Source organism: Symphalangus syndactylus, chromosome 24 (assembly GCF_028878055.3).
Source record: "Symphalangus syndactylus isolate Jambi chromosome 24, NHGRI_mSymSyn1-v2.1_pri, whole genome shotgun sequence".
Classification (NCBI taxonomy): Eukaryota; Metazoa; Chordata; class Mammalia; order Primates; family Hylobatidae; genus Symphalangus; species Symphalangus syndactylus.
Genome location: NC_072446.2, coordinates 65104598 through 65129759, shown reverse-complemented (window position 1 = coordinate 65129759; position 25162 = coordinate 65104598). Strand labels below are relative to the sequence as shown.

The 25162-nt window shown below is 39.4% G+C and overlaps 1 long non-coding RNA gene across 1 annotated transcript in view; it reads left to right on the top strand.

Annotated features, from left to right (window-relative positions):
* The window catches only part of LOC129474345 (uncharacterized), a 126132-nt gene that overhangs the window by 66316 nt on the left and 34654 nt on the right, over positions 1–25162 (top strand). The window contains exons 7-10 of the long non-coding RNA XR_008654524.2: positions 1976–2188; positions 3462–3707; positions 9470–9511; positions 11263–11366. This is a non-coding gene — a long non-coding RNA (uncharacterized lncRNA). The remainder of the gene's footprint in view (positions 1–1975; positions 2189–3461; positions 3708–9469; positions 9512–11262; positions 11367–25162) is intronic.

Here is a 25162-nt window from a genome sequence, read left to right as displayed (position 1 = left end):
AAACTCAAGGTCCTCTTCCAAGCTCATCGGTTGCTGGCAAAATTTATTTCCTTGTGGCTGAATGACTTAAGTCTGTTTTCTTGCTACCTGCTGACTGTAGCTTACTCTCGGCTCCTAGACACTGCACTTAGGTGTGTGCTGCAGGGCCTCTTCCTCTCGCACCATGGCTCTTCACGTCTGCTAGGCCATACAAAAGTATCTGGTGCTTGTCTCTTCTGTGAGTTCACCTGATTAGGCTCAGCCCCTTCAAGATAATCTCCCTTTTGATTGACTCAAAGTCAACTGATAGAAACCTTAATTCTATCTTCAAAGTCCCTTTTGTTATATAATGTAACATAATTATGGGAGAGATGTCCCATGATATCACCAGGTTTTTGGCAACACTCAAGGGGAAGGAATTATATAAGCATGTGCACAAGGGAATATTAGAGGCAATGATAGAATGCTGCCTGCCATTATAAATACACATATGTACATGCACAGACCCACACATGTGTAGATTAGATATAATGTATATATATGCAAATGACAGGATTTTAGATTAAAAACTCTTTGAAATGAACTAGTGTTCCCCAAACTATATTGCTTCACTTAACATCTTCATTATTTTTACAAAACCTTGAAAGAAACCATACCACTGGTCACATACATTTTCTCTAAGTTGATTACTTTTTAAATTTAAGAATATGCTAAGAAGAAAACTTTAATAGCATTAACATAAATTGACAGCCATTAGCATTCATTATGAAACAGGAGGTAACACAAAATATAAATTCAAGAGAAATAAAGCATTATCAAATTAAATCTATCCACCATTGCCTGAACTTGAAGTCTGTGCCCAATGATTACTTTTCTTTGTCAAAATAGAAATGTAGCAAGTGTTTAAAGATGGATTAAGATGTCCTAACTCCAAATCAAGTCTTTCTTCTGTAATTCATTGTTGAGATAAGTGTAAAAAGAATCACTTTCTCATCTTGTGATTCAATGTTCTCGATGCTGGGTAATTGACACCTAACTAAGGTGAGTCCTATACCTTGGTATTTCCTTGGTTTCTTGAAGATCTTTATTAAGAATAATACCTTTTGCCCCAAGTGGAATAGTATGTAAACCTTGTGTGTTATTTGATCTCATTAGGCCTTTGTTGCTTCCTATATAAAATATTCATGCTAGTGTGTCAAATATTCTGACAGTACCAGAAACAACTTCTGAGAGCTCTTCTAGCTCCAGGATCTATAATTATATCCAATTAGCGATATGAGATTAATGCATGCGATTATGTATTAAATTGGCTGGCTAGCTACCTAGCAAGGAGTAGATTTCACCAAAGGATTAGGATGTAGAAAGATGAAAAGTGAAACTGTAGACTCTGCCCATCTGAAATATGGGCTGTGGCTCAAGGAAGACAAGCCTGTGTAGGGCCATGTGGGGTCTGTGGGCAGTCATGGAGGCAATAAGTGGATTGGCCATGGACTAAAAAGAGATAACCATCAAAAAGTTTAGGAGGCATCAGAGAAAAACCATTTAACTCACTTCTGCGTTAGGCAGAACCTGACATTTCGCAGCATACTGTGTATCTTCTATCTGCCCTTTTGGGTCCATTGCTGCTATTATCTGCCCTGCTCTGATCCCAGTGGATCTCCTCTAACTTCCAGCTGGGTTGGTCAATGGCAGGTGGGATGAGGAGATGCAAGTACTGGAGGAAATGATGGGGCACTTATTCTCTGGCTTCCTCTCTGCCTCCTAATCATGGATTGGCTGATCCTGCCACGGAAGGCCATAGCTCTTTTTGGCCAGCCCTCCCCTATAGCTACCATTCAGCATTCCAGTAATTGCCCCCACTCTCCCCTTCCTTGCTCAGGGTTAAAAAACGGGCTCCCTCTCTTGCCATTTTCTGTTGGTTTTCCGAACCCTTCCCAAACACTATAAATAGTCCCTTCCTTAAACTCAGTTTGTGCGTGCCATCATTTCCCTGCAGGATCCAGTATATAGTCCTCAGCAGATTTAAATCATGGATGCTTTAGAATACTGCAAGCGTGTAAGCAAAGGAGATGCTTTCCTGCAATGGCTCACTTTTCTACCTTTGATTGCGAAGTGGGGTGTGCAACACACTCTAGGAAGCCCCACCCCAATCCAGTAACTTAATCTGAGTCCTCCCTTCATTCTGCAGATCTGAGCTGTATATGAAAAGGTAATTGGAAATAATCACTTATTATTGTGTTTTAACTTAAAAACTGTCTTCTAAAAATGTAAGAAATAGATTTACTCTGCTAAAGTATAGTTAAGACTAACTTATATTTTTAATCTCAAAATGGCAGAAGTGCTTTTGAACTTGGAGTACAGTGCAGTCACTCCTTCCCCTTGTATTATACAGACTTGACTTGAAAGGAGACACTTAGGTCCATTGAAACTTCTCAGTTTTGTCGATCAAAAGGATCAAAGTCAAGGGGATAAACCTGAGACAGGACACTGAGTGTTTCATAAAGGAAAGAGAAATGAGGCTGGATGCCAATTATCCTAGAATTCAATGGTTTCAATTTCAAACAAGGTAGGAATCAAAAGTTCTTTTAAAAAATTGAACAATTATTATATTCCAACAAAAGATTAGGTAGGATGAACCTGAATTTGAAGATAAAAAGACATAGGTATTTCTTTAAGAGGAATAACACTAAGCTTGTTCTGTATTATTCTGGCGAGTCTTTGCAATGAAGGAAGAGCTCACGCTGTTTTTTGGTGACTCAACTTTCTTCAACTAGATTAGGCTTAGAGACTGTCAAGAGTGATATTTCAACCAGAAAAATCCAATGACAGCTATTCTTTATGTATGTGACTGGGTGAAATAATGTGACCAGATGATCATAAGCTCTTTTGTATATAAATATGAAACAGTTTAGACTCGTAACTATAGCTTCTCTTTGAAGGATTTGTCTTCTTAATAAGAACAATAACCATTTTTCATTTATTGAGTATGAAAGTTGAATAAATATGGCTAAGAACCCCTGCTGTGGGAAATGGCTGCAGGTGATTCATAGACAAGTCAGTAAATAACATATTGTGCAATAGTTTCCCCTTTCAATGATCTCTCAGGCCTTCAGATTATATTAAGGAGTCAGTTTTAGTTTGTTGATACCATATTTCCTTGATTCTAGGATGCATATAGTTTTACATGATACCATCATTGGAATTGGAGTGGGTCTTATAATTTGACATATCCCAAAATGTTGCCAGTCATATGTCAGTAAGATGCGATTGGATTGTAATTGCGTGCCTGAACTTCATTTTGGTTACTCTTCATACTGTTGTCACTTTTGTGTCTAAATAGGTCTAGAAGAGTCCTTTTAATAAGCACTACCTATAGTTTCTATGTGAGAACAGAGAATTATGTCATAGCTTAATGGACAGCAGTTTCTTTTTTTCTTTGTGTAACATCATATAATAATGTCTTACCTTCCATGGCATCATAGAGTCTATGAAATGCGCACTTTGAGGCCTGGTGATCGATGGAATGGTCTTGCCAAGCTGAGGAGCAGGCTGAACTGAAGTCATACATTGGCAGTCAGGGTAGATCCAAGGAGACCTTCTTCAGGACAGGGAGAGGAACTGCATCAAAGCACAAGTTAGAGGGCCACGTGACCTTGGCCAAACTGATCAACTTCTCTAAGCCTCAGTGACACTTTTGCTAAATGGAAATAACAATAATATCTACCTTGGTAAGTTGTAAAAATTCAATAAGAATATGCTTATAAATATGTTTTTATGCAATTATGCCTAGAAACATTTTATAATGTTATTGTTCATAACAATATACGAGAATTTGTCCTACAGAAGGAGGATGGTTGGATTATTATGTATCCACATAATAGATGTTAATGCATAAACAAAATATGTAAGAGGACATTTATGATACAGGGAGATGTACAAGATGAAATATTAACCATCGAAAGGAGGTTACGAAAACAAATATATTAAAAAATAAAACAAGTAATTTATTTTTTTTAATTTTTTACTCACCACTATACAAATGAGGAAAAACAAGTAATTTTAATGTGTTTTGTAAGTTGTATGTGTAAAATATTACTACTAAAATACAAACAATAATAAGTGCATTTTCTATTACAGTCTATAAAGCAAGTTCCCCTACATTTTCCCATTTCATTTTCTCATTGAAACTCTGGAGTGCCAGGTGTGCTATCAGGAAATGACATCAAACTTAGAGAATGGCTGAATGTTCACAATGGCTGCTGTCAGCTGTGTCTTCATCCATGGCAATGTATGAGTTAATGTCCAGGTCTGTGGTGAGGGGAGTGGGGCACCTGCAGGGTCAGGTGTCAGAATACCTTGTGTCTCATTCTGGGCCTGGCCCTGTGGTGCTCTGCCACCTGCCACCTTGGGTTTAGACAAGTCAGTCTGAGTCTGAGGCTAATCTGGCTGGAAAAGGAAGTGAAAACATTTTAGGCTCATTGAAAGTGAATCTGACACTATTCAACTTATGAATCTAGAAACTTTGTTCCCAGTTAAAAATGTTGACTTCTTCTTTAACTCCTTCTGTTCATCTTTTACAACCATCTACTGGGCTCGCATACTGGTGTTCTCTTCCCCCATCACTTTTATCTGTATTTTCTTCCCCATTGCTATGGCCTGAGGACAAATCATCAACTCATTCATGGAAATTGACGATTCATCTTGCTCTCTTCAGACTACTGAAGTTTTCACCACTTTTGAACTCCATTCTCACCAATTCGTTTGCTTCTCCCGTGTGATTTTTTTCTATTGCTCTAACTAGCGTTTTTGAGGCTTCCATCATATTGGTCCATTGCCTGACTCATCCCATTCCCATGAGAACCCCACCACCACCACTGCACCCTTGGCAATCCCAGTGGTTATTCTATGCATTTCCTTCCTCTGGTCCCTCTCATTTAGTATATCTTCTCCATCTCCCACAAATTCTTCAGATTCGTATCATACTCTTTCTCTAAGATGTACAACAAACATTAAAATCTCCAACCTTTCCCAGTGCCTATAACATTGAACAAATAGTTGGCTCTCCCTTAGCTCATGCCTTTTAATCAATAATATTATTTCTACTCATTTAGTTTTACCAGAAACAAGTCATTTTTCTCCTCTGGACCCAATATCCCTTATTTGTTATAAATGAATAATAACACTTCATGTTTCAGCTTTCACACAGTGTTGTGTTGAGAATCAAATACTAAAATGGGAGAGAAATCCCTCAGCACAGTTAAAACACCCAATGTCATACCAATTGGTGTTGGCTCATAGAAGCACAACATCATATGTGGAAGACTTTGCCAGGGTCTCGAGCAGATTCCCTTGTGTCATTATTAATGGTTCCATGTGCTCATTCCCAGGTTCTTTGTGCCTTGACTTTTGCATCTTGTTCTTTTTAGAGTCTTGCTCCCACGAATGCCTAGAAATTTATGTCTCCTCACTGCAGGCCTTATCTGATAACTGATGGGTAAAGGAGTATGAAAGCTCAGCTCCTGTTCCCCAAGAAGGACAAACTCTGAGGTGTGATTTATGTCCCAGAACTCCCCAAGGATTTGGCTGAGGCTGGGATGTCACCTGACATAATATCCTTGCTTGGTGTGTCTTTTCCCCTGCCTGTTTCTCCCACTTTCTTGTCAGTTTTTCTTTGGAGAACTTTCTTCTTTTTTAAATTTTTATTTGTCAATTTATTCATTTATTTATTTTTAAATATAATTTCATCTTTTGTTTTAGACTTAGGGCACACGTGCAGGTTTGTTACATCGGTATATTGCGTGACCCTGAGGTTTGGGGTATGAATGATTCCGACACCCAGGTAGTGAGCATAGTACTCAACAGGTACTTTTTCAGCCCTTACTTTCCTTCCTCCCCCTGCTCTTCAATCTATTGTCCTTAGTGGTGTTGTTCCCATCTTTACTTCCATGTGTACCCAATGCTTGGGGGACTTTCTTAATAGATCACTTATACCTTCTCCTCAAATCTTCTCTGGAGAACTCAACCTGAGACATTAGTCTTCAAAGCTTGTTCAGAGATATGATTTCCACAGAACAAGACTTTCGTTGACTCATTTCTCCCACATAAGTATATCCATATACGCTCAATGAGTATGGTATCAGGTATAAGACACATCCTTCAAAATTTAAGCCTCTGAGCCCCAAGCCAGATACCACATACTCTCATTGAGAGTACACGGATAGACTTACATGAGAGTGCTGTCCTAAGCACTGAGATGCAAAGGAATGGTGTAAGTTCCTCCCTTTGTGGACATAAAAACACATGATTAAAAAGTGACAGAGCCAGGATTTGAAATGAGTATCTTGTCTCTAAATCTATTGTTCTTTTCCCTGCTTTCTGTCTGTGGATGCAAAATGCTCTTATATGCCTTCCTGAAGAATTTTGAAGGTATATGTCATTTGTTGATTACAAGAATCTTCCAGTTATATCAAAGTAAAATAATATTAGTTTTTATATCCCATAAGCAAAGCTACATAAAAAAATCTTGTATACATTTAGTTTGTTTTTCAGCCCATTTGTTTCCTGGGAAAAACATAGTACATGGTGAGTTTGATCAGTCAATATTGTCTGTGATTCCTGAGTTGATTTTGCAGTTAGACAAAGGTTTAAGAAGAGCCAAGTTTAGTCTCATAGCAGCCAGAGGTCCCATTCTTCTGATAACTGAGGTCTTAGATAATGGCAAAAAGCCATCTATGGGCTTTTTGATAAACCCTTCACATCAAGGCTGATATCTCAGGAAGGGCCGGGTCAAAGGTGTAAGACACATCCTTCAAAATTTAAGCCAGTGATGCCCAAGCCAGAAATTACATCTGCTGATATTTTGAAGTCCATGGGAAGAGTGGAGCTGCAGATAGAGAATTAAGAAATTTATTACTTCTTCAAGAGGGCAGGCAGATAGATTGGCAACTTCTGGGGGATACTGAGTGCCTTGTTGACAACAGAATCCAGGTTTTTAGTTCTTGATGCCATAGTCAGACAGTCGTTTAATGTCTGGGAAGTATAGGAAGAGCATGGAGGAAGCATTAAGACCTCCACATTGATCTTAAAACACTCATGCTCAGTATAATTTATATTTGTACTGACCAGTTTAGCGCTCCTCTGGGATGGATCACTTAATTAGAAAGAATAAAAAAAGCTGTTGTTTGATGTATGTGTCTTAATTATTTCCAAGTGGCAGAATTGATTCCCCCGTTATGAATTTGCCTCCATTTGTGAGACTAATGAAGCCCCATTAAAGGGAATGGAAGGTCAGAGGTCACCCTTTCTTTACATTTAATGTCCTCAAGCTGGTAGATTATTTATGAGGGTTATTATGCTTGGGATAATGTTCCCAGTTTTTCAGAAGAGTTACATTGCTGTGTAACCATGAGATACCACACATCTCTTCATTGCGCTTGCACTCCAGATGTCAACTAGAAAGTAGACTGGGAATATGATTAATCGCCATGGGTATTGGCAGTAATCAATATGGCTTCCATAATCTCAGATACACAGACTTGGCCACTATGGGCTATACAGCTTGTTCTTACCCAAAGCTGTAGATAGTGCTTTGTATTCTAAAGAGAAAGACAATGCTTTTTCACCAAGAGAATTCATAGACTGCATTCTAAGATGTTTTTTCTTTTGGGTTTCAATCAAAATTTCAAACAAAAAATATATATCCCCCTGGAAAATGAGAACATAGAGCATAACTGTGAGAAGGGTGATAAGTTTGTGTTCCTAAAATAGACTTCTTGGGTTCAAATACCAACTTCTTTACCTATAATTTGTGTGGGGCAGTCACTTAACATCTCCACGTCTTAGTTTCCTCCTCTGTAAACTGGGCATAAGAAACAATGTTGAGAAATAAATGAGCAATTTTATGCAGAAGTGCTTTGAATAATTTCTGGTACACATTAAACACTTAATAAGTGTTATTATTATGAAGATTTATAATTTCTCATGGGGTTAGTTTCTTTATTTCCACCCCACTTCTACCCCACAGCTTAACTTTTGGGCTGGTCCAGTGGGTTGACTCTTTGGTGGATTTTATGTTTATTCGACTCTGGTTTGTCCCAGCTTTCCTTCAAGTCCATACTCTGCTGGCTTCTCTCTCTGTACCCATTGCCTCTTCTGGGCGTGATTTCTCAGAAGCCACTTCTCATCAGGACAGGAAATGGAAAGTCACTGTGCGTGTTTTTGTATAAGGGGCCATGGTAGGGTAGTGGTCAGATCACAGATTCTGGAGCCAGATGAATCAGGTACAGGTTTTAAAATGTATAAATGGGGGCTTCCTAGGTATATAACATCCATCAAATTATTTCCCCTCTCTAAGCCTCACATATAAAATGGGTATAATTCATAAAGTGGTTGTGAGAATTAAATGTAACAAAGTGCTTGGCATAATTCATGGCTAAGGGATGTCTTTAATACATGTTAGCGCTTCTATTTATGTGTACATACACACAAAACACACGGTCACCAGCTAATACCAAGGTCCCACAATATGAAGAGATTGTTACCTTTCAGGAACTTACTGATAGATCATTTAAAATTTAAAAATCTGCCGTCTAGTTTCTAATCAACAATGTTTTGAGTTGTCTTTATCAGCTTTTAAATGAGGAATCTCACTGAATTATGCAAATGCAAAGTGATAAATTTTACCACTGCCAAAGTGCTAGGGGTTCAGACAGCTCTATTCTTCTTTTCCATCTTCTCTGTTTTTAGAAAACCCATGGGTGTACTCTCATTTGTTTAGGTGGTCAGTGAGATGGTATTCCTCATGGCCAATGAAGGGCCTGACACACTCCTCTGACAGATGGCAAGCGCTGGCCCTCATGAATTTGTTATTGCCGTAATTGAAATCACATTTGAGCCTTGTCCTTCACCACTGGAGAGAAATGGGGGGTTTTACTTGCAAAATGTGGAGCTGGGGAAATCCTTCAGAAGGTGAAGGATGTGTTGAGGACAAGACTAGAACTCCCTGTCATGTGGTTGATGCCCCAGTTCAGTGATGACCCTTGATCAGGCTTGGTTGGATTCCTCACAGCTGCAAGAGATAGGGTTGAAGAGAAACAAGGAAGCCCAGTTGCCCCGGCTTTGATTCTTTAGAAAATCTAAACCTGTGTGGAGGGCTACCATTGCCCTGTATTCTATACCACAGGACATGTTTTCCCCATTTCTTGAGTTCCTGGTGGCCCAGGCTTTGAGGGGCACAACAGCACATACTTTGTTAATCACTGGGTAGTTCCCGTGGTGGATTGTCATGGAGTCACTTTGGATGGTCACTGGCTTTTTACCTAAAGTATCCTGAGATGGGCAGAATGATTTGTGGTGACCATGGTTCAACCCCACGTGACAAATTTCCACCCAGATGGCATTATTTTAAAATAATAATAGCTTCAATTTATCATGTGCTTAATATGTAGCAAGGCCAGCATTTTAAATTTATGATCATACTTTATCTTCACAGAAACCCGGAGACGCAGCTGCTACCATCATTTTCATTTTACAGGTGAGAAACTAAAGCCCAGAGAGAGGATGTTTCACATAATCTGCAAAGCTAGAAAAGACGAGAGTCATCCCTAGAGTGACTTATACCTAGAATGACCGTATAGTTCATTGTCTGAGCTGTGACATTTTTCAGAGTGAAAAGGGGCGTTATTAATTATGACACCAGGGCCATCCACACAATCTGGGACACAAGCTTTTACCAACCACCAAGCTTTGTTTACCCTCTAACAGAGCTTTTTCTTTTTCTTCCTTCCTTCCTTTCTTCTTCATCTTTTTTAAACAAATCAATTCAGGGAAGTGATTAGAAGTGGGTCTTCCAGGCATCTTTTGCTGGGTTGGAAGATGAACACTTCTGGGGCAAAGAAGCCTTTGAACATTCCTTAAAGGCATGCATATTTGCTGATCCCCTGCCCCACCTTGTCTCAGTCTCCAACCTAGGGTTCAATTAAATGCCCCTTCCCTTCCCTTCCCTTCCCTTCCCTTCCCTTCCCTTCCCTTCCCTCCCCTCCTCCCTCCCTTTCTGTCTTTCTCTTTCTCTTTCTTTCTTCCTTTCTTTCTTTCTTTCTTTCTTTCTTTCTTTCTTTCTTTCTTTCTTTCTTTCTCTTACTCTCTTTCTCTCTTTTTTCCTTTCTTCCTTTCTTCTCTTCTTCTCCTCCTTCTCTTCATTATCCTCCTTCCTCTACTTTTAATGTGCCCTGTATTCACCAGTGTTACACTCTTATTTTGATTCTCAAGGAACCTTCTCAAAATCAACATTGTGCTTCAACATACTAGGGAAGATGAGAGGCTTCACTTTGTACTGAATACCAGTTATTTTTGTCACCAATAATGTTGGGATAAGATTAGTCAGATAAATCTCTAAAGTCTTCACAGGCAGGACTACTGTGAATTTAATTCTCAGGAAGGAGACATGGGGAGAATCATCTGAATTTAGAATTACTTAGTAGAAAGTTTTGGGATATGAAGGCAAAGAAAATTAGAACATGAAATATTCTGATCATCTTCTTCACAAGACGTGTTCCAGAACACAGGAAGATAGGATCAATCCAGTTGTGCCAAATATTGATAAGCTGTGGCTCTTAGTTAAATAGTCATGACAAGGATGTTGGCTTTTGTCCAGGGGCACAATAGTTTCCTTTGTTTGGGGTAGGCGATGCCATTCACACTTTCTCAGAATAAACAGAGATGACTCCAAATTGGATCATCTGGGACTTGGATATTAATAGTCTTTGCAAACTTTGGTTGTGCAGTGCTCTTCAGGGAAAATTTAGTTGGCCCTTTTTAAAGGGCTTGTTTCTGCAAGGGGTACCATCAGAGGGACGTTTAGAGTGTGGGGACAACTGTCTCATAGCTTGCCAGAACATAGGTGGCCACTGAGCAAAACAAATGTGGGGTTCCTGGCTGACTTCATGTTGGTGGAACGGTCTATTTTGAAGAATGTTTTAATTAGTAGGTGGTAAGTAGGACTGGCCTTAGGAAAGCCCAAATCTTTTGCTGCCTTCATTTGTAAAGGCCAGAGCTCACAACCTGATTGCCAAAGTAAGAATGAAGCTCATGATTATGTGTCATCAAGCAAGTAACTGTGGAAAATTGGAGCTTCATCTCTCTGGGTGACTCTGTGAGGCAGGGTAGAACATGTATCTCAGAGTTATTCTGCCCATGAGGCAAGAGCTGGGGTGTTAACCCCTGACATTCATTGGGGAGGAGGTGCTCCTTTTGGTATTGGACATCAATTTTTTTGTGTGTTTCCAGCTTACAATGTAAATGGGCAGAGTGTGTCCCAGCAGCCAGAGTCAGAGAGTCTCCAGGCAAAGAATCTCAGGAGCTGGCTGGCTCTATTACCAACCATGGAAATGGTAAGTGTAGATGGGATCTGAATAGAGCATGGATAACATCTGTGACACAGTCCTTTGCAAATGGGGGCAATGGCAGGTGAAGAAGACAGGAGGAAAAGAGTGGGATAAATGAGGGAGAGTTTTTAAGAAGAACTCCGGTCAAGCCTATACCCAAGGCCTCACAAAGCCTCTGAAAGTTATTCCCTTGGAGTTGTGTCCCACAGTCTCTAACCTGGAGGTGTTCAATATAAATTAGGATCAGTAATGTAAAGTAACTTAAAGCCCCAAAGTTGAGCTTCTTGGTAGTCAGTGAAATCTCTGAATGCAATTGTTGGTGTGTGGATTCCTATGTTTATTTTTATAGTCCTTTTTATTCATTGAAATACAAAGAAAAGAAAAGTTAAGAACCAAAGTTTTAGAACTTACAGATCAAATTGAAGTGCATTTGTTTTGTTTTAGCTTTTTGGATATTTGAAACTACTCACTTCAGTCATTTCTTTTGTCATTTTAATGAATTATTTGTGTTCTCCATTTTCTTTCAATTTCTATATAGCGATTTCAACTGAATAAATTTTAAGTATTCTGGATCTGACATACAGAAATAATGCACAGATTTTCAAAATGTTGAGTTTTGTTTGTTTCTCTTTATATCAGTGGGATTTTCTCATCTAAATATCTGGAAATATTGGCTTCTGTTATCATCTTATACATTTATAATATCTATAACCATATAGTTCTTAAATGGCATATAATTATCTGGGTATAAATGATCAGACTAATACATGTTGCCTTTTTGGGTTAATAGTTAGGGGTATGTGTGTATGAATCCCACTCCCCCAACTTTGTTTTTCTACGGAGTTTTAACGATAAATCAATGAGGCCGGGCGCAGTGGCTCACGCCTGTAATCCCTGCACTTTGGGAGGCCGACGCGGATGGATCACGAGGTCAAGAGATTGAGACCATCTGGCCAACATGGTGAAACCCCATCTCTACTAAAAATACAAAAATTAGCTGGGTGTGGTTGCACAAGCCTGTAGCCTGAGCTGCTCAGGAGGCTGAGGCAAAAGCATCCTTGAACCTGGGAGGCGGAGGTTGCAGTGAGCCGAGATTGCGCCATTGCACTCCAGCCTGGGTGACAGAATGAGAATCCATCTCAAAAAAAAAAAAGATAAATCGATGATATCAATATAATTTTTATTTCTGTGTATTTACATATTCTCTCCCTCTTGTCTCACACACATACACATACACACACTTTGGACGTGAGTTTTTCATAGAAATTAAGAACATACAATCAGCTTTTTGCTCATCATATTTCACGTTTGGCATTTTAGAGAGGAAAGTGTGTCCTCAGATCCCTGGATCTGAGTTGCTAATAGGAGGGTTGTGATGGGGAGGGTGAAGGGGACTTTGGTAGCATCTCGCATAGTAACAATGGCAGCTAGTCTTAAAATAGCTGAACAATTAGAAGGTAGAAGATTCTGCATCCGAAAGTTCCAGAGAATAGTAGGGCTTTACCCCAAACCCAAACCGCTTTTAAGACAGATGTGAAATTTTTGTTCCATTGGACAGAGAGTAGCCAAGTTGGCATTGGTTTCATTGATAAAGTAAGTCAAGTTTATCTTATCAAGAAGAGAGAAATTCTCATCCACAGAAGAGTTAAATATTAAAATTTTACTCACAAATTCATGCTGCATCATTTCATTTCTTTGTGAAATATTCACTGAGCACCTAATATGCTCCAAGTACATAACATTCTAGGTGCCAGCTCTCAATAGCTATTCCTACCCTCTTAATTTACCTGAAAGTAAAGGCCTTGAAGCTCTGCTTCCTGCACTTCTCTGTTCTTTGCCTACAGGTGGGCGGGCATGTATACACTTGTTAATCATTTGCCTGGGTCTTGAACTCTTGGGAGAAGCATTCTAAGCATGGAAAGAATTCTACTAAGAATTGCCTATCGATCGACTACCCTTTAGAATTTTTGAAAGGCCAGCTTTATTTGCCCATGTAATCCTCCAAGGAACACAGATATTCTAATCTAAAGCATGAAAAACAGTAATTCATTGTTGTACTCAAGCAAGGTATAAACCACGGGAAATGATGCTTTAACAGAATAATGGTGTCTAAGAATTAGGGCTCCTAGGGATTTGGAGCCAAGTCCTGCCTCAGTCATTTCCTGGCTGTGGAGCAAGTTCCATAATCAGAGTTGGGCCACCGGGGCCTCTGCACTGTACCCTGTGCTCTAACAGGCCATGCCTGTTAGATTTGCATTTCTCCCCAGTCATCCTGCTCCTCATGGGGGCAAGAAGTCCACAAGGCTAGGGAACATACCCACCTAAAACCCACACTGTCCTTTCAGAATATGCTTGGAGTAACCTTGACCAGGATCCACTGCTAAAACTGCCCTTAGTCCTTCTTAGGGCCTGCAGGGGACTCTTCTCTCAGTTTGTCCTCCTGAGGGTGAATTGCACTACTGGCACACACACTTTTAGCCCTGAGGAGTGGTGAAGGGGCAGCTGTTTACTGGGTGGTAACGTGTAGAGGAATCTTGGGTAGGTAGCTTGCATTAGATAATAGATACAAGGCAATTAGACAGTCCATGTTCAGCAAACATTTGCTATAAGTTTGATCGCTGGTAAAAAATAAGCCGACATGCCGGGCACAGTGGCTCACGCTTGTAATCCCAGCACTTTGGGAGGCCGAGGCGGGCGGATCACGAGGTCAGGAGATCGAGACCACGCTGAAACCCCGTCTCTACTAAAAATACAAAAAATTAGCCGGGCGTGGTGGCGGGCGCCTGTAGTCCCAGCTACCAGAGAGGCTGAGGCAGGAGAATGGCGTGAACCCGGCAGGCGGAGCTTGCAGTGAGCCGAGATTGCACCACTGCACTCCAGCCTGGGTGACAGAGCAAGACTCCGTCTCAAAAACAAACAAACAAAAATAAGCCAACATCCATAATGTCTTAATTGTTTATTTCTACATCTGATAAAAAGAGAGGAAAAAGTTAGCATGAGATTGAGCTATGGTGACTGGGTGCATTTATTGTATTCTAAGAGACAGATCTCCTGCATAGACATTTAGCTGTAGTTATATAGAATGGGGCATGGTTAATCAGGTTTTTCAATTTATTTTATTTAAAATTTTTCCATCCCCAGTGTGTAGAAGAGGGGCATACCTTTAGACAAAGACAGAACATAAATTGTGTGAAGGAGAAGAAAAAAATATCAAATGCACTCTGAAAGCATACAGGGAAAGATGATAAGAAAATATTTGATATATTATGCCCTTCAGAGATAGCTTATCAAAGTCTGGGTCAGCTTCATTGGTTTCACAAAATAGTCTTGTTATGGGGACATTTTCCAGGGACAGCCAGTCCTGTGACAGTTGTTTGTGGGGTTTCAAGTTCAAGAGAGATTACTGTCTCCAAAGCATCATTTTAAAAGACTTTTTTAAATGGCAGGGGGTAGGTAATTTAATCCATACATTGTTGTAAAAACGGGCACATGGGCTTCAGGTTGCTATAGCAATCAGGCAGCTCAAGCAACAGGAACCAGGTGAAGCTTTGCTGCATACACAATGTGAGTGACAGAGGCTGAGGTGGAGAAGGAAGAGGAAATCTCATCAAGTGTATAGTCGATAGCAAATGCTTTCAAAGTGAAAATGCTCAGTGGTAAGTGACTTCAAAAGCTACAAGGTGGTGTCCAGACCAAAAAAAGCATCCACTTTAGGGCACTGGCTGCTGAAAATTTTTAGGATCAGTAATGAAGTGTTGTCTTATGTTAGGTTCCCTAGATGCAGAGTTTGAGACAAGAATTTAGTGCACATGATTTATTGAAGTCCTCTGAAGAGAAAGAGAGTGATGGAAGTAGGATGGGTCAGGAAAGATGTTGAGCAAGTGCATAGGCTTAGCTGGAGTTGAGTTTCAGCCTCATCCCATGGCAAGCTCTACAGTTGATCTTACCTTGAGGTCAGAAAACTGTTTCTATTTATTTATTTATTAAATTCACTGTCAGTTAATTATTGGATATGTCTCCATAGCCCCCATCAGGAGCAGGAAAGTGTGACCTTTCAGGCAAAGTGGCTCTGGTTTGGCCGGGCGCGGTGGCTCACGCTTGTAATCCCAGCACTTTGGGAGGCCGAGGCGGGCGGATCACGAGGTCAGGAGATCGAGACCACGGTGAAACCCCGTCTCTACTAAAAATACAAAAAATTAGCCAGGCGTGGTGGTGGGCGCCTGTAGTCCCAGCTACTCGGAGAGGCTGAGGCAGGAGAATGGCGTGAACCCGGGAGGTGGAGCTTGCAGTGAGCCGAGATTGCGCCACTGCACTCCAGCCTGGGCGACAGAGCGAGACTCCGTCTCAAAAAAAAAAAAAAAAAGTGGCTCTGGTTTGGCCAAGGGCAATTATCCAAATAAGGGGGCAACTGTAAAACATCCACAGCAGCTGGGGAATGGGCAGAATAGCCTGTTAAAGAAAACTGGGGTGGGGAACCCAGAAAGTCCATTACAAGCATTGTGATATGTGATTATATGTGTGTGCATGTATGTGTATGTGCATATATTTAACTTATAGCCTTAGGATTATGCTTACATAATCATGTTTCTGGGAATCACAAATATAGGTTTCAACTATGATTACATCTATTTACATGTAGATATATTTAGTCCACTTATGAGTATTAAAAAGACTTACGGCATAGCTGAAGTCTTTCCAGAGTGCTGAATTCCTACTCTGTACAAAGCTGTATACTCTGGGACAACATTCAGCCCCAACTGTGTAAACCCTAGTACTAATCCATGGGATTCGGCTTTACCTTCATGCTAGGGAGTGAGTTGAGAACAAGGACTGTCTTTAGGGTAGAGAAGTGGGAGGTTTGCATTAAACCTTTGAAGATACGCTGCAGAAGAGTCCTCCACTGACTTCATTAGAATTATAAGGAAAGAGAGGGATAATTCTTCCTCTGGCTTTTCTTTTGGTGAAATGGCCTGAGGATGCAAGTAGCTTGAATCCATTTCCCCTCCCCCTTGCTATGAGGTCTAGGAGTTTAGTTCCCAAAGGTATGTGATGTTGAGACAAAGTCGACATGAAAGCTATCCCATATTTCTGGTTTGCCATGATTTCAATTTCCATTGCTCACGTAATGAGGTTGTTCCCTGATTTCAGCAAACTATCTATATTCTTGCAGCTTGTCAGCTACTGCTGCATTTCATATCAGACCAAAGCAAATTAGTCACAGCACTTCCAATTAACATGCCAGCATTGTGCTGCATATAAACAAAACTGGTAAAACATACACCTTGCATCTTAGAGTGGAAATGAGGATAGCTTCCCTCCCCACCTATGTCTTGTGCATACCTAACACAAGGAGTGAATTGAAGAGATTTTTAAAGGGGATAATGCCAGTTGTATCCAGCAGCTTGCATTCTACTTAAGATCCGATAGTAAATCTAGGAAAAGAAAATAGGCACCCAGTTTTCTATTCCTTAGAACTACCTTAGAATTTTCAGAGGACTTTTTTATTGGTCACCTGGGCAAAAAATAAGATAAAATAAACATGTATGCAATATTGTAGAAAACTATTATAAGCTGTTTCAGTGGTATTAAAAAGTTCTCTATCACACGTATGTCTAAAAAACAGGTCAACAGGAGTCATAGAGGCCACAGAACTAGAAAAAGCAGTATAACTTTTACAATGCAGTTACATTAACATCCTTACTGACTTCCTTCATTGTGGGGTTCATAATTGACTGAAGTTTTTAAAACCCTTTTACTACTTAAAAAAGTAGCTTAAGCTTTTGATTTTTCTATGTGTTCTATTATTTATATTCTTGTTCAGAGTATGGATTTGGAGGGGTGTTTTTGACAATTGGTTCAATTTCTAAGGATCAAAGACCTAAGTAAGGTATGACTGTCTGTCCCTGCCTCCATCCCAGAATGGCCGCTTTACCATCATGCAATTAGAAGTTGTAACTGCTTTGCTAACAGCACTGTAGAACCCATGCCACTCAAGTATCCTAGAACAAAGAAGTAGGGAAGACGTCTGGGCAGGGTTAATAGTCTTTCAGAACTGTCTCTGACTTGAATAAGCTGAGTGACTTTCTCTGGCTAAAGAACAATGGAAAGTATGATTCAAGCAGAGACTTGAAATGTGTTTGAGCGTTGGGGCTGGGTCTTTCTTACTGCTCTTTGCACCTTGAGACCACCAAGTGAAGGAGCCTGAGCTTGTCTGCTAGAGGATGAGACACTTGGCCCAATCACCAAACATGTGAGTGAAGTTATCTCAAATAAACCAATCACTAGCTGACCACAGGCACAGGCACCTGAGAGCCCAGCACATCATTCAAGCTTTCCCAGACCTGATCTGCCCATATGACCCACAGAATAATAAGCAAAATAAATAGTTGTTGTTTTAAGCCAGTAAGATTTGGGTTGGTCTAAAGAAAACTGACGTAGCTTTGAAAACACAGTGGCCCATATTATTTTTAAAGTCATCTTATGTTCACAAACTCTTAATTATCCTTGCATTACTGTGAAAGGTAGATTAATTTTTTATCTTTTAGTGCAACAAGTGGGTGGCTCTAGAATTCCTCATTTGCAGGTAGTTTATTCTTAGGACTAAGCAGCCCTAGCACCCCATTAGAGGCAAAAACTCTTAAGAACTACTGGGATACACTCTATTTACCCTTTTGTGCTCAACCAAATTTCTACTCCTCCATTCCCTCTACCCCAAGGGCATCTTAGCAGAGAAAGAAACTTCCTGGCCAGTACTTTTCATACTCCACCTGTAGAATAGGGGCCACTTGAAGGGTTTGTGTCAGACTCTCTCTGCTCATCAATGCCTGTCATAGAACTTACACTGAGCTGGGCTTAGCTGGTTAGTGATGCGACCTTACCAATAATGAGGGTCATTGCAAAGCAAGAACCTGACAAGTAGAGCAGGGCTGTAGCCTGAGATTTGGTCCTGGCACAAAGGAAACAAATTACTTAATGAATGACTGCAAGTCCTTGATCCACCGAATGTGGGCCTTTACCTGCCTAACACAAGTGTTGACTTGTTAGCTAACACATTCCACCTGGAAGAGTCAGCCGGGAAACCCCAAGTTGACCTGGCTCTGACTACAAGAATTCCTGGCACATCAACTGCCGAATAATGGAGTGAAGCTTGCAAACAGAGGAGATATTTTGATTCTTAAGCCACTAGTTCCGGATGTTTACTTCTGAGATTTCTTTGCAGATGCAAAGGAGTTGCAGGGTATAAAGAATATGAAGAAGAGAATCAAGAAACCTGACTTCTTGCCGAGCTCTGCCAACCATTAAATGTGTGAATGTAGCCAAGGCACTGTCCTTTTGGGAGCCTCCATTTTGTCACTGGTAAAATGAGGAAGCTGAATATGTTTTCTCTTGGGAACTTTTGAGGTCTATGTATGTGTCTTATTCAAGTGCATAAATACTCTAAGAGAGAAAAGATCTTTGCATCTTAGAGAGGTATATAAACTCTAATATGCATAAAGAAACAGCTGGGAATCTTACAGTGAACATTCTATTCAGGAAGTCTGGGTGGGGCCTGAGAATCTGAATTCTATTAAGCTCCCTGGTGATGCAGATGCTGCGAGCCTATGGACCTCACTTTGAGTAGCGAGACCCTACAGGATGCTCTTCTTATGTTAACCTCTCTTAGTTCCGCGTAGAGCAGGGATGTTTATTGTCAGGTTAACATGAGCAGAAGACTTGAAAAGCACAAATCATTTGAATTTGTTGTTTTTGAGTGCTCATAGCATGAGGAACGAAGAGATAATTTTTCTTGTGGTTTTGTAAATGTTTAAGGCTAAATTTGTTTCTGAAGTCCCTTCTGGTTTTGGTGAGTGCTTCCTGTGGAGACTTTCCATTTCTGCTGCTGTGATTTGGAGTGAACTTCTAGAGATGAAGGTTTTAAAAATGTCTTTGATGTCCCTTATATAGAAGCACATATTTCACAGATGAAATTTATTGCAGGATGAAACCAAAATAATGATCAAATGCAGAACAGCTAGAAACTTGTGTAGCAGTTGTGAAACATCCTGGATAATTAGAAAACTTTTAAATAAATCATCAGTGTTTGGTGATAAAAAGATAAATATTTAAAAAAAGACTATCGTTGTTATGAAAGTGTACCTCAAACTTTAATTATTATGGCCTAGATTGGGATTTTAGATAGTAAGCCAGTCTGTTGTCTTTTTTTTCTTCTTCTAGTTGGGGAAGGTAGTTGGTGGTGGTAAAATGGTCTGGGAAGCTACTCAAGCACTCTGCTTTAAAATCATCCCTAGACAGTTTTTGATCTCTGGTATAACACCAAGGGTTAGAGGGATAAAGGAAGACAATTCTTTTACATCTCTCTTGAGGAAAAAGCAAATGTGGGAAGATGGAATTTTGCTTTATTTCCCAAGGGAAATGCTAACAATTTTTATTGTTTTCTAAACACCTAGGAGTGGTAATTTCCCCCACCCTCCTTGGCAGAGTCTACACAGCAACTGCAAATTTAACTGTTTTCAAGGGCTAGGCCAGTAAAATAACTCAGTGCAAAGGCTGGAAAAAGACTAACAAACGGTGGAGACTATACTCAGATGGAAGATTTGTATTCCACCCTAACAGCATAGATTTTATGCATTTCCCATTTTTTTCTAATGATGTAGAAAATCTCTTATGTTTTTAAATGTTTAAACTTACTTTATGAAGAACAATGCACAGGCCCAACAAAATACACCTGTAGATTAGATTTGTTTCAGAGAAGGATGACCATGATTAGAAGATTCCTGGTCTCAGTTACAGATCTAGTTTTTGGTCTAGAGATTCAATACCTTGTCCCACAATATGAAAATCCTGACATTGTTTACTCAGATAATGATGAAATGTTTTGCAATTTGAAGAATTGTGATCAATACATTTATGTTCATCACATCCCATAATGATAAGAGATCTTCCAGAGTCTGAAAGAGATGCTCTGTTTAAAATATATTAATGAAAATTAAATATTGAAAAAAGGTACTCAAAAATTTCAGGAAAAATTATGTGTCCTCAGAAATAATTTTTTAAATCATAAATATATTATATTTTCTGACCTTATCTATGAACACTTAGGTAGTATCAAAAAGTTCAAAGAAAAAAAGGTAACTGAATATGAGATATACATAAGTTGAACCAAATTGTTTTTTGTGTAGCATTATATAGGACACTTAAACATATTTTCTTATTAGCTATTTTCTCCTTAGCATCTTCAAGGTTGTGAGTATAGTTTTCCTATTCTAGAGATGAATTAAGTTTGATTGGCTTCTCTTTGAAATATTGAACTATTCCTGGCTTCTATGCATGGCGCCTGTGGCCTTTTAGGCTGTTTCTCTTTCCTAAACAAGAACATCCCTAAGAAAGTTCCCAAAATCTGTTCCTTTGTATACACTTCCTTCTTCACAAAACGCATTCTTTTTCCCGTAGTTTTGACTAGAACCATATGAGGCCAATTATCAGAATGTATGCTTTATCCTTAATCTTACAGCAATGCCTTGCCCTATTCCCCACTCTCACAGCCTTATCCCCAGTGGAGAACACCCATCTCCGTGCCTTTGGTTGTTTTCCACTGTGGCATACCTCACAGAATACCACGAACTCTTCATAGTTTCAATTATCAAGCATTACTCTTAGCCATCAGCTAATGTAAATTAATATGTCAAATGATTTTTTTGTTGTTGTTTATCCCTCCTTCTGTTAAAGTCTTTAATTATTTCCCAAGGACAAATACTTAGTATTTATTTTAATGGTTTAAAATATATCTGGATGGCCGGAAGCGGTGGCTTATGCCTGTAATCCCAGCACTTTGGGAGGCCAAGGCAGGCGGATCACGAGGTCAGGAGATCGAGACCATCCTGGCTAACATGGTGAAACCCCGTCTCTACTAAAAATGCAAAAAAATTAGCCATCCAAATGTGGAGGGTCCAGCAAGGTCCTAGCGTGGTGGCGGGTGCCTGTAGTTCCAGCTACTCGGGAGGCTGAGGCAGGAGAATGGCGTGAACCCTGGAGGCGGAGCTTGCAGTGAGCCTAGATGGTGCCACTGCACTCCAGCCTGGGTGACAGAGTGAGACTCCGTCTCAAAAAAAAAAAAAAAAAAAAAAAAAAATCTGGATGTTTTGGCAGTTCCAGGAGGTGAGCTCCAGATGAATGTGTGTTTATAACTCCAGGTCTGTCTTTTCCACGATTTGAAAAAGAATTAAGAACATTGTGAAGATAAAGGTAATTAAACACTTAATTTTGTATGTTGATGACAGAAAGTAAATAGCTCTGCTGGCCACACATTTCCATTTGTTATTAGGCACCTCACATATGCTAATTCCATGTACTTTTCCATGTCCAGGAATCTATTGTCTCCATCACTGCCTTATAATAGTGGAAATATGCCTATAGTTTGTTTAACCTTCAGACTCTTCCCCACTTTAATCCAATCTTCAACAGATGTATTAGCTATAGCGTAATTGGTGCTTGCGTATCAACTCAAAAATACTTTCATTGATTCCTTATTTCCTATGGTTAAAGAAATCTAGAAGCTGAGGTTCTTCATAAGTTCATCTGAATGACTTTGGAAATGTTATCTTCCATAAAATAAGACAAATGTTATTTCCAACTTCTCTAAACACATGGTGAATCTAGTTAACCTGACCCCTTTCTTGTCTAGAGAACTTACATGGGCATTCTCATTACTTCTCTTCTCCCAGGGTGTTGTTCTCACCCGGGAGCTTCATGCTCTACTTCTTTTCCTTATATATAAATGTGTGTGATTGTGGATGGATAAGATATCTGACCTGTTTGCAAGTTGCAGACATGATGTCTCATTCCTAAATATTTCACTGAGTAAAAGGACTTTCTCTTACATAACCATAGTATTATGCAATATGAAAATCATAATCTTAAGACTGATGAACTTTTACAGCTACACTACAGACTTTTTGCAATTTCCCCAATTGTCCCACTCATTTCCCTTATAACAAAAGAATATGAAATTTTGTCCAGGATCCAATCCAGGTCACTTGATGCATTTAGTTGCCATATTGCTTATGTCTTGTTTTATCTGGAAAGATTCCTGTTTTTCTTGCACATCTTGACATTTTTAGAGAGTCCATGCCAGTCATTTTGTAGAATGTCATTCAATTTGGATTAGTCTGTGCTACCTCATGATTATATTCAAGTTATACATCTTTTTTTTGGCAAGTATATCACAGAAGTGATGTTAAATCCTTCTCAGGGTATCATGTTAGGAGACATTTGATTTCCATTTGTGCCATTAGTGGTGATATTAACTTTGGTTACTTGCTTAAGGTTAGTGACTGCTGGGCGTCTCCATTGTAAAGGTGCTATTTTCCTCTTTGTAGTTAAATATCTCATAGGAGGTATGTTGAGAGTAGATAAATATCTCCCCTCACTTGTTTTTGAAATAATTTTGGACTTAACAGAAAAGTCGCAAAAGTCATACCAAGTTTCAATATACCTTGTATCTAGCTTCCTGTATGTTAGCAATTCATAAAAACAAAGTGGAATGATCAAAATGAGAAAATTAATATTGGTATAATACTTTTAACAAAACTACAGACCTTACTGGAATTTCATCGGTTTTCCCCCTAATACTTTTTTCTATTCCAGGATCCCACATTGCTTTTTTTAAGGTTGTATCTTCTTGGTCTTCTCCAACCTATGATTGTTCTCACTGTCATTTCTTGTATTTCATGATGATGAAACCTTTAATGAGTGCGGGTTATTTGTTGTGTAGACTTTCTCTCAATTAGGGTTTGTGTTCTGTATTCTCTTGATTACATTGAGGTTATGCATTTGCGGCAGGAATGCCACAGAAGTGACATTGTGTTCTCAGTATGTGATATCGGGGGAACATCATGTTCATATAGCTTATTGCTGCTGATGTTAACCTTGTTCATTTTGCTGAGTAGTGTCTGCTGGGTTTCTCCACTATAAAGTTACTATTTTCCCCTTTTGGAACTGATCAATATCCTAGGGGAGATACCTTGAGACTATGCAAATATATTATTTCTCCTGAAACTTTCACCATCAATTATAGCATCTATTAATGGATTTTACTTGCAACAGTTATTACTGTGGTCATTGCTTAATGGTGATTTTGTTTGATAATACTGTTTATCAAAGAATTTTCACTCATTTTTTCAGCATCCATAGATGATTCTTGATTACAACAATTATTACTATGGTTATTGTCAAATGGTGATTGACTAGATCTCCAATCTTGTCTCTTAATCATGAGCATGAATTTTTTGGGAGCATAAACTAGAGCTGGTAAATTCCTATTGTCAGCTGTGAATCCATAGATTCTATTTTATGTAGTCCTAATGCTAGACTCTAATTACTAGATGAAACCAGGACTGCTTTGGGAGAAACCATTAACTCAGAGGAATTATTAAGACAATTCTATGGGGCTACACCATATCTTTATAATTTAGTAGGTGGTTTTACCTTTAATTGGGTGCTAGATATAATAGTAGCAATCACTGACATTTGTTTGCACCCTATAATTTTGCAAAGCATTCCTTAAAACACTTTGAAATATATTCATTGTTGTGTCCACAGGCTAGGTTTGGTTTACTGCCACTTACAAATATCTTTGTATAGATCTCTTTTCTGATCTATTTTCTAAATCTTTTTTTTTTTTTTTGGTGGAAGAAGGATTGTTGGAGTAAGTAACACTAGCTTGCTATAACAAACACTACAAGTACCCTAGTCTCAGTAGCTTAAAACAATAAAAGTTTATTTTTTGTTCATGGAAAGTATAATGTGAATGTTCCCTACCAGGGGAGATTTTTGACATGGTCATTCAAAGACCCAGGCTTATTATATCGGGACTCACTCGCTCCTCAGACCTTGCTGGACTCTCCACATTTGGATGGCAGAAGAGTAAAGAAGGAACTCGGAGAACTGCTTGGGAGATTCTTATGGCCAGACTGGAAATGGCAAATAGTGCCTGTGCTTCTGTTCCATTGGCTAGACTCAGTCACATGGCTATTCTTTCTGCAAGGGAGGCTGGGAAATATAGTTTATCTGTATGCCTGGGAGGTAGAGGAAATGGTTTTGTTGAAACATAGCAGTTTCTGTCAGTTTTTATTTTAAGAGGTTATCATATGGCACATGAAGCCAAGTGCTTGGCTCAGAGGAGATTAGTTAATGTGCTGTGTTGACTGCATCAGGTGTAGGGGAGACATCTGTGAGGCTAAGTCTCAGCCTAATTTATAGAAAGAAGGCTTCCTGGCCTCAGTTAGCTTTGCAATACCCTTTCTAATTCCCCAATAGCCCCTCTCCCTTTGATCAAACTATCTCTAAGAATTTTCTACTCTAATGAATGACTAAATCGAACTGTTCCTTTAATTAAGCAGAGTACCCACATCTTCAAGAAAAAGTCATTAGACACCTTTCGATCCCAAGCTTGTATAAAATAATCTGGAAGAGCTGAGGAAATCAGAAGCATATCTAAGATGGACTTGCAGAACCAATATAAAGAATATATGAGGGCTTTCAGAAGAGAAGCCTCTCTCTTGCCCCATTTCTACCAGGATAAAACTCCAAAGTCAAAGCACTTTGGATCCCACTATGTGATGGGTACAAAATGAAGTTTTAAAGTGATAATTTTTAAAGGCTTATTGCAAAGAGGCATGAATTATTCCTCTTTAGCCAGAAGAGGAGTGCGCTCTGAATATGTGTCTTCTTCAAGTCTACCCCCACCATCCACATAACGAAGATATACTGATCACCTGTATTACGTATTGAAAGATCCCCAAACC